Source organism: Marmota flaviventris, chromosome 6 (genome assembly GCF_047511675.1).
Source record: "Marmota flaviventris isolate mMarFla1 chromosome 6, mMarFla1.hap1, whole genome shotgun sequence".
Classification (NCBI taxonomy): Eukaryota; Metazoa; Chordata; class Mammalia; order Rodentia; family Sciuridae; genus Marmota; species Marmota flaviventris.
The window spans coordinates 65,874,235-65,885,513 of record NC_092503.1 but is presented as its reverse complement, the minus strand read 5'-3'; the positions used below and the strand labels follow the sequence as shown (position 1 = coordinate 65,885,513).

The 11,279-nt window shown below is 34.2% G+C and overlaps 1 pseudogene; it reads left to right on the top strand.

The window, feature by feature from the left end:
• Positions 1-1,117: 1,117 nt before the first annotated feature.
• On the top strand, positions 1,118-1,697 carry LOC114086702 (transmembrane emp24 domain-containing protein 2 pseudogene; annotated as a pseudogene).
• Positions 1,698-11,279: the final 9,582 nt, after the last annotated feature.

Genomic DNA, 11,279 nt, shown 5'->3' with positions numbered 1-11,279 from the left:
TATTACTTCTTTTTCTCCTGTTGTTTGGTTTTGTTTTCCTTTAAGCCCTTCCTAACTTTCTGTTACTACAAAACATCGCAGGCTCATCTTTATTTTTCTGTCCCAAATCTAGAATCAGCCATTCCCTCAAGGCACCCATGTTTATTTTATTGGTGGATAAATGATACTTGGAGACCAAGATCTGGGCGCTGGTTGTATTGCCCCTGACACTTTAATACTTCTAGCACTCTCACAGAACAGAGCCAGGAAGCCTAGGTGTGCATTTACACCCATGTGCATGCACATATCTCTAATTTAGAATAACCAAATAAAAGACAGGAGGCCCAGTTAAAACTGAATTTCAGATAAACAATGAATTTTTAATATACATATGTCCTAGTTATCATATAGGGCATGATTATACTAAAAAAAAATATTCTTGCTTATCTGGAATTCACATTTAACTGGAAGTCCTGCATTATTACTTGCTAAATATAACAACCATAATATTTATTTCTGAATGTATATTAAACATGAATTAATATTGACCAGCAATTCTAATCTAGCACCACAGGGTTCATGCTAGCCTCCCTTAACTTGCTTCTTTGTGACTTTTCTCTTTGACAGTGAAGACCTTGGTTCTCATTATCTATAATATATGTGCTTATTTGTTCAGCCCTACTTTACACATAAAGTAGTTTAAGAATAACAAAAACATATCCGTATAGAAAACAAATTGATCAACTAGAGTACAGCTTTTGGTAGTCAATTTTTATTTTTAGCTTATAGTATCTAATCAAAATTTTAAAAAATTGGGTCAGTTCTTCTCCTTTGCCTTTGGTGAATTTTTACTATATAATATAATATGATATACCTTGAGGTATTTTTTCAAAGTCTCCATTTCATTATGGAATACTCCTTTGGTTAATTTTTTGCATATAAAAAGCATAAAAAGTCATTCTTTATTGCTGAAAGTTTAAGCATTCTTTGTAATTTACAGTCCCATGGGTTTAACAAGTAAATTCAGTTTTGTAATCACCACCACAATATCACACAGAACAGTGCAATCCAGAGCTGAGGTGGCCGCAGCAGCTGCGGAGGATGCAGTCAGGGTCCTGGCTTCTGCCCTATTCCCACCATGGTGACAGTCGCTGAGCTCCTGGTGCTCCTGGCCATAGCCTCAGGCTACTTGATCAGCATCCACACGCAAGCCAAGTAGTGTTTCTTCCAGCTGGACCCCTTGGGCACTAAGATGAGCCTCGTCTTAGAGGTGGCAGAGAGCGGCTTCCTGGACATTAACATGGAGATTACAGGCCCTGACAATAAAAGAATTTATAAAGGAGACCACGAGTGGGAAATACACATTTGCTGCTCACATGGACAGAACATATAAGTTTTGCTTTAGTAGTAGGATGTCTATCATGACTCCCAAGATAGTGATGTTCCCGTTGATGTTGGGGAGGCTCCAGAAGGACAAAACGTGGAAACAGAAGTTCACTAGAACATGCTAGAAGAAATGATTAATGAACTAGTGGTGACAGTAACTGCTGTAAAGCATGAACGGAAGTACATGGAAGTCAGGGAGAGCCATCAATTACAACACAACCAGCAGAGTGGTTCTTTGGTCCTTCTTTGAAGCTCTTGTTCTAGTTGCCGTGACATTGGGACAGATCTACTACCTGAAGAGATTTTTTTTTAATGTCTGGGGAATTGTTTAAAAGGCCTTTTCCTGATGATCCCAAACTCATAATTCATTTGTTTACCAACCATCTTGGTCATAATAATGTCCTTAGTTTCTACATTGTTATTTTCTGAACTGTACTTTCACAGCTTATGTTTCTTTGTGATTAATAGATACTGGGGGAAAAAAAAAACCTTCTTAGGAAAGTTGTAGTGAAAATTTGACATTTGATTGGCATAAAATTTCTTATTTGTATGTTGCCTCTGTTACACAGGTCCTTCCAGAACTCAAACACTGTAAATGAAATATAGAAGTATAGTCTTTATTATGTCTTATTTCCCTTTTCTTTTTGTAATAAATGCAGCTTGTTTAGAAAATCAGCACAGAGCCTGATAGTATTTTACTAAAATGGCTGCATTCTTTGGATTCCCTCATCCTGTGGTTCAGGTCAGTAATGATTCATTTTATTGAGTCATCACATGAAGCAATAGTCTATATCTTAACATTTTCTGCCCAGCCTGATAGCTGTGCTGACTGGGGAGTGTACTACGAGGCTGGGTGTGTTTATACTTTGTCTTTTGTTTGTTTATTTGTTTGTTTTAAACATGAGACTTGTCCCACATTTTTACATTTGACTTTAAGACTCAATCACATCTGCTTAAAATGATGACACAAGGAGCTTAAAATCTTTTTTTGTTTGTTTTTGCCTGACTTCAAAAGAAGTCTCTGGTAAAGCTGGTTCTCTGGGTGTTTGAGCAAATGCTTTCCACACTGGCACGGCACATCCCCTTTTTCACACTTGGCACCTAGAAAGTAATCATTCACACAACTGGAAAAATCTGATGCCAAAAGGTTAAAGCCTCTTGGGTTTCATTATAGTGATCTACAGTCTCTATTTGATTTTTGAGCAAGTCTTTTGAGCCACTTTAAGACACTGAGTATCAGTGTCAATACTAGGGTTTCTGTTTTTATTTCTCATGGGCCTTTCTTTGTTGGTACATGTGAATTTTGTTTTATATAAAATGAAAGGACTTTCTCTTGATCTCCGATGATGGGTTTAAAATTAAAGGAGCATCTGGTTTTGGTGTGGAAATGATCCAGGATTATGTCATGACCAATGTATATTAGTTACTTGGCAGATTGTTTTGAATATTTGCAAAGGGAAAACTACAAGAAACAAGTTTTATATGATTAATTTAAATTTGTTACAGGTTTTGATTTTCAGGACTATTTTTCAACCTTGGGTGAAAATACTTGCAACCGTTTATTGGTAAGGTGACTGTTTCACCTTAGGACAACTGTCGCATATCAATTCTCTCTCTGTGTGTATGTGTGTGTGTGTGTGTGTGTGTGTGTGAAAACACTTCAAAATTGTATTAAAAGTGTAAGTTTTTATATACACCAGGTTCAATAAATAAATAATTCTAAAGAAAGAAAGAGAGAAAGAAAGAAAGTTCAATTACCCTGTAAGTCACCTTATACAACCACTACTGTCAAACCTCACTCTTAACTTCAATCTCTGGCAAGGCCTGATCTATTTTTTATTGGTATGGTTTACCCAGAATGCTGTATATAGAAAAATCACATATTGTAGTCTTTTGAGTCTATTTTCTTTCATTTGGCAAAGTATACTTAAGAGTCATCATTCCTACTGTTGTCTGAGTCAATGGTTCACTCTTTTTATTGATGAGTAGTATTTCATTGTTGGATGTACTACAGTTTTGTTATCTGTTTACGTTTTGAAAGATATCTAGGTTGTTTTCAGTTTTCAGAGACAATAAATTTTCACATATAATTTTATGTGTGAACATAATTCTTTTACTTTTGAAAATTTATGATAAAGACTCATGTATGGTCATGATGTGCTTAACTTCATAAGAAAATTCTGTTTCCAGAGTGACTGTAACATTTAGTATTTCCATCAGCAATGAATTTCCAATTGCTCTGTGTTCTCATCAGAACTGCATATTACAGATTTCAAAAATTTTGCTATTCTAATAAATCTGCAATGATATTATATTATGGCTTTAATTTCCACTGCTCTAATAAATAATTATGTTAAACATCTTCCTATGTTTATTTGCCATTTTTATATCCTTTTTGCCCATTTTTAAATTTAATCATTAAATAGAATTCTATCAGTCTTGTATTTTAGAAATAAGGCATTTATAAAATATATGATTTGCAAATACTTCCTCTCAAGCTATATGCTGTCTTTTCTTTTTCTTAACAATGTCCTTTTAAGAAAAAAGTTTTCATTTTGATCAAGAACAGCACATTAATTTTTCTTTTAGAAATTATGTTTTTGGCTGTATAGTTTAGTTTTTTGCTGTATAGTTTCATAGTTTATTGTATCTATAAACTCATTACTAACCCAAGTTCATGAAGATTTGTTCCTATTTATTCTAGAAGTTTGATAGTTTTATAGTTTATACTTAGGACTATGATCCATTTTCAGTCATTTTTGTAAACCCAAAGTATGTGTTGAATATTTTTAAAACATGATTGTACTCATATCCCAGTATCATTATTTCAAAAGATTACTCTTTCTCTATTGAATTACCTTTGATATCCTTGTCATAGACTAGTACAGTAGTCTATATTTGTATAGGTCTGCTTCTGTGCCCTCTAGCTCACTATGAACTCTCATTGATTTATGTATCTCTGCTTTCACCTATGCCACATCAAACTGTAACTATAAATTTATAGTAAGGTGTTTTTTTTAAGTTTGGGCATAAAATTGATTGGGGTATCCTTCAATGTTTTAGCACATACATGTATATGTTGTATAATGTTCAAATGAGGGAAAGCATATATACCACCTCAAATATTTACCACTTATTTGTGGTGAAAATGTTCAAAAACTCTTTCTTCACCAGGCATGGTGATGCATACCTGGATTCTCAGCAACTCGGGAAGCTGAGGCAGGATGATCACAAGTTGAAAGCCAGCTTCAGCAATTTAGCAAGATCCCAGGAAACTTAGTGAGACCCTGTCTCAAAAAGTAGATAGATAGATAGATAGATAGATAGATAGATAGATAGATAGATAGAGATATCTTTTCAAGTACTTTTTAACTGTATAGAACATTGCTGTTGTCCATAGTCTCCCTAGTGTGCAATAGCACACCAGAAGTTTTTCCACTTATCTAACTATAAAACTATAATTTACTACGTGGTAGCCACCCTTTGTTCCCTTCACTCACCCCTATTTTCCTAGCTACCATTCTACTTTCAAATTCTATAAGATCAACTTTTTAGATTCCAGTATAAGTGAGATCTTGCAATATTACCCCGGCTTATTTTGCTTAACATAATGACATTCAATCCATCTTCTTACAAAGGACAGGATTTTATACATTTTATGGCAAAATGGTATTCTACCCTACAACTATTGTACATTTTATTTTTCTGTTCAATAGATTGACTCAAACTGTTTCCATTTCTTGGCTACTGTAACTAATGTTGCAATAGTCATGGGAGTACAGAAATACTGATTTGACATACTGATTTCATTACATTTAGCTGCTTACTCATTAGTAGAATTTCTGGATAATATGGTAGATTTATTTTTCATTTTTTGAGGAACCTCTTACTGTTTTCCATAATGGCTGTACTAATTTACATTCCTGCAATAGTGTGCAAGTGTTTCCTTTTCTACATATTCTTGTTGGCAGATGTTATCTCTTGTGTTTTTGTTTTTGTTTTTTTAACAGCCATTCTTACTGGAATGAGGTTTTATTGCTTCTATTTGAATTGCATTTCCCTGATTATTAGTGATGTTGGGCAATTTTTATGAGCCTGATGGTCATTTGTATGTCTTTATTTTAGAAATGCGTATTTAACTCTATTGCCCATTTTTGAAATCAGGTTATTTGGGTTTTGTTGTTGTTGTTTAGTTTTTTGTTGTTATTGAGTTGTTTTTGTTCCTTACCACTCTGCATAGTAACCTTTTGTCAGATGAATAATTTACAAATATTTTCTTCCATTCTGTAGGTTGTCTCTTCTCTCTTTTGTTTATTTTACTATATGTAAGCTTTTTAGTTTGATGTTATCCCATTTGTCCATTTCTGCTTTTGTTTCCTGAGTTTTGGGGTATTTATATAAAATATCCTTGCCTATTGCTATGTCCTGAAATATTTTTCCTATATTTTCTTCTAATAGTTTCAAAGTTTCATATCTTATACTTAGGTGGAGTTTTGTACAAGATGAGAGATTGGAGTCTAGTTTCATTCTTCTGCATATAGATAATCTGTTTTCCAATACCATTGAAGGGATTATCCCTTCCCAATTCATGTTCTTAGCACCTTTGTCAGAGATCAGTTAACTATAGAAGCTGGATTTATTTCTAGGCTCTCTATTCTGTTCCATTGATCTATGTCTGTTTTTATAACAATATCAAGCTGCTTTGCTTACTGTAGCTTTGTAGTACATTTTGAAATCAGATACTATAATACCTCCTGCTTTGTTCTTTGGGCTCAAGATTGCTTTGGTTATTTGGGTGTTTTTGGTTTTGTTTGTTTTGGTGAATGCTTGTAATCCCTCCCAAGCTGCTGGGATTACAAGCATGCACCACCACACCCAGCAGTATGATTTTTTTTTTTTTTAAGAGAAAGTGAGAGAGAGAGAATTTTTTTAAATATTTATTTTTTAGTTTTCTGTGGACACAACATCTTTATTTTTTATTTTTACCTGGTGCTGAGGATCGAACCCAGCGCCCTGCGCATGCCAGGCGAGTGCGCTACCGCTTGAGCCACATCCCCAGCCCAATGAACATTTTAGCTGTATTGATTCTTCCAGTTCATGAACATAGGATGTGTTTCCATCTTTCTGTGGCTGCTTCAATTTCTTTAATCAATACTATAGTTAAGGAGATATCTAACCTATTTTGAAGTATTCCTAGGTGCTTTCTTAAGCTTATTGTAAATGAAATTGCTTTCTTGATTTCTTTTTCAGATTATTTGCAATTAGTGTATAAGAATTCTATTGATTTTTTGCATGTTCATTTTGAATCCTGCACCTTACAATGTACATGAAAATAATCTGAATCTGTCTTCAAATATTACTAAACACTCAACATATAACATAGGATCTTGTAACAATATGTTTTAATTCTTTTCCATTTTCATTTTGATTTTTTGTTCTGTATTTTATTCTTAAGTATTCTATAAACACACAATACATTAACACACTATTTTCCTAAAATGTTTATCTTCTTAGAACAACTAAACACTAGAAACATAATTTTATTTTATCTTCTTTTTTTTTCATTTCCAGTGCTATTCATTTTATTGTATGTATCCAATCTTCTGACAGTGTGCTATGATTCTTAGATACTTAGCCATCTATTCTCTGTGCTTATTAAAATTTTTGAAGCTTGTTGAAGATAAAGGACATGAATACGGGGAACATTTTGGCATTGATTATTATTCCCCTTCTCCAAACAGTTCCATATGGAACCTCCCTTGGGATTCTTTATAATCTTCCCTGTGAGTATCCAGTGGCCTTCATGCAGGAAAACCCTACAAGAGAGTACAAACCTCTTATGTCTGTGGCCCTCGAAAGTTTCACGCTCTTTTTGTATTCTGTGGCCTTTCACAGTTCCTTTAAAAATGTTTAGCTACATTTTTTTTCTAGCTTCTGCAGTGACTAGGCCCTAGTAAGCAAATTTCAACATTCTGTCTTTCACTACTTGTGCCTGCCTTTCCCCATTTTGAATTTAGCTGTTTGCTCTCCACCCTATGTCTTCTGATAGCTTAAAGAACATTCCTTGATTTGTAGTTTGTCCAGCTTTTATCTTGTTATAAGGGTGGGAGCAATGTCCTTTCCAGCTCTCTATATCTTTGAGCTCTCAGCTGACATTTTAAAATATTCTTTAAATATACTCAAGGATATTGCTAAGATTAGAATGCCTTCACTCAGCCCAAAGAAAATCATGATTTGCAGTGATGCCGCAGATATGGAAATAGGTTAGTCTTTATGTTATCAATACATACATTGGCAACACCTCTGATGTGAGTATATGAGATGATAAAAATAATCATTCAAAATCTAATTACAAATGCTACAACAGATGTTTTTCAAATGTTAATGGCTTACTTGTTCTAATGCTAAAATGTGCTTTATTTAAATAAAGGTCAGCAACACAAGGGATGCATTTTATTAGGCTTATATCAATAGTACTTTAAGAAAGAAAAACTCCAGCTTGACATTTACAAGTACTGTCACTGTGCAAGTAGATGAGGGAAAAAAAAATCAGAGGGTTGGCATTCCCCGCAGGAAGAAAAGTTTGGTTAGGAATCTCAGCAGAATATAGAGAATTAAAAAATAATCTCCAAGCCACTCTTCAAGGCACAGTCAGAGAAAATATTCACTGTAATTGTCACTTTCATGATTTGAAAGAACTTACATTTATGAGATGATCCTAACAGTAGTTAATATCTCAGCTTTGTGTAAGCCAGTGCATAATATTATAAAAATGTTTACACACAGAAAATGCTATATAGGCCTCACAGAAAAAAAATAACTGCTATATATAAACACAAGTTCCTTCAAAAGATTAGGGGTATAGTTAATTTGTACTCCAAGGAATTTTTATGGATGCATATTTGCAAGGTTGGAGCAGGAACTAAAGATAAATGTTGTCATATATAACAGAGAAAAAGAAGTAATAAAATGTGAGAGAAAGGTCAGGAGAACAGCAAGGAAGTTGGCAGTAGGCCAGGGTGCTACCTGGGCAGAAATAGCCACTGTGGTCTCTAGGTGGGGAATAAACTATGTGATTCTAAGTTATTGTGAGGTGAGCAAGGTGATCCTTGAATAAAGCTTTATTTTTAAAAACCATGTCACATAACTTATTTTTATCCATAGTACTTTGGAGCATTATGATTCCACTGTAGAAGTTATTTCCACATTTGGATCAACCCAGGGCAAAGATAAAGGACTATGTCCTGAAGCAAGAATCACTCAAAAGGGACTCAAGAATAAAGTGCCTTCACCTCTTCCCACTCTCTCTCTATCCCATAGAACTCAGCAAAGTCATGAAAGACCTATGAGATTTTCAGTTTCTAAAATAAGGCAATCTCCACACCTCCTGAGTTTGCTACCAGCCAGCTACCAGTGTATTTAACTCTGTGTGACACCTGAGTCTCTTCACCCACTTGTGAAACCCTATGAACAAGGTTGACCATAGAATATATTACTTAAGAATAAGGAGATTGTGCTTATCATTTCTGTTCATGATAATGCAAGTAAAGAACCTACTTTCTATTTTATCCTCATAGGTCCAAATGCAGGAACCAGCCACCAGCCCCCTTACACCCTTCCAAAGAAAGTACAATTACTTGGGCAGGACTTGTGAGATGAAATGTTTCAGCAAAAATCATCACAGCAATTTCATGCTGGGTCCTGATGTTGTCTATAGCACAGAATTACTTTTAAAGGATCTCATGTTTCCCTCAAGATAATCCAGTAAGATATACAGTAGTATTCTCCGGGAACTCAGGGCTTTCTTCTTAAAACCTAACATGCTACCTACCAACAATAGCTCTATCCTCTTTACCTTGTCCCTACACTAAGGACTGCCCAGCTGCAATCACACAGAGTTAGCATCCACGAATATTGATATCTTTTCAACAGTTCCATTTGTTATATAAAACAGTGAAAAATTAATTGAGAAAGAAATGATCTTTTCCCTTATTCATGAAGTGATTTAGTAATGTCCTAAAATCTGAAAATAAGGACTATAAACAATGTCATTCAATATTGAAAATATCATGGATATTGATAGACTATTAACTTTTAAGTATTAAATATCATATTTTCTCTAATTAGAAACAAAGTAGAGGACTGTGTAAGTTTTCTACAAAATGATTTAAGAACAGAATAATGTATTAAAAACTCTATATCAGTATCTCAATGTTTTGTCTCTGTGGTGGCTTATGTATATTTTTCACTTCATAAATTGTTCTTTGGTGTTTTCTAAGTTGAATGATTTGAAATTATGAACTAAATAAGAAAATATGGCTGTTCCATAATTAGGTTCTTTATTTTTATTTTATTTTTTTTTAGGGGGTTACTAGGGATTGAACTCAGTGGCACTTGATCACTGAGCCATATCCCAAGCCTTATTTTGTATTTTATTTAGAGACAAGGTCTCACTGAGTTGCTTAGCACCTCACAACTTCAGCAGAAGTGAGGTGAAGTTGCCTTTGAACTTGTGATCCTCCTGCCTCAGCCTCCTCAGCCGCTGGGATTAGAGCCATGGGCCACCACACACAGCTATAATTAGGCTCTTGATGGTAGATATTGATATTATGTAGTTACAAGGATTTTCTTCCCACAGAGCCTAAGTATTATATAATTTGAAAAAGTGAAATGTTGTTTTAAAAATAGACAAGAAACAATTAAACATATAGAGGGGTATACAATTTTAGGTACAATAAAGCAAAAAGATAAAAAAAAAAAACTTGGAAGCAAGATTTCATGTGTACTAAAATAAAATCTTTTAAATAGACTAGCATTATTACATTAGAAATATATCAACTGAGCCAGGCACAGTAGCACACGCCTGTCCCAATGGCTTGGGGAGTTGAGGCAGACTGATCATAAGTTCAAAGCCACCTTAGCAAAAGTGAGTCACTAAGCAACTCAGTGAAATCCTGTCTCTAAACAAAATTCAAAATAAGGATGGGGATGTGGCTCAGTGGTTGAGTGCCCCTGAGTTCAATCCCTGATATATACGTGTATATGTATACACACACACACACACACACACACACACACACACAACTATTCAAATTTATTCATTTTACAAATGAGAACACTGACTCTGGAAAACAAAGTGACTTTCCCAAAATCACAAAGAGATTAGAATAGCTAAAATCAGAATGAAAGTCACCTCTCCCACAGTCTAGTATGATTTGTACCATTCCATAAAAATATTAATAGTTTAATGCTGAATGAATTATAGTTTTTCATACTATACATAATGCTAGTGTCTTCTTAATCTACTCATTTAATATATGTCAGACTTAGAGAATAAAAACTAAACTTATGATTGAACCTTTGGCATGTCCCACACAACTAAATTCTTTTCATCATTCACATGCAATGAGAGAAAAATAAAAAAAAGAAAAACTCACTTTACTCTGGGCATACAAGGAGGTGGGAAGAAATAAATTTCTATTTGTATAACTGGATCCAAGTTCCCAGGGAAAACTCCCTTCACTCAGAAAATGCTTTGATAAAACTCAGAGGAGGGAAAATGCTAAGTCCTGGGTTGGTGGCGAGGAGTGGAATCTCATAAGGAAATTAAAAAATGAAACAAATGGCAAACTTGCCCTCCATAGCCATTTAATAGTAATTTGGAATTGAGGGAAAAGCCTGTGAATAAGGAAGAAATTAGTCCAAATAACAGGCTGTTGGGTGATGTGAACAAAAATAAAAGATTTGATGATAGGGTGTCTAAAATATTTAGAGAATAATACTTAATTTTAATTTATCTTATTTGCTAACAACACACACTCTTACTACTAAATTAAAAAGAAATAAATGCCAAAATTAAGGGGGAAGTATCTCAATTTGTTCTACAAAAAACACCTAGGCTAATGGACATCATT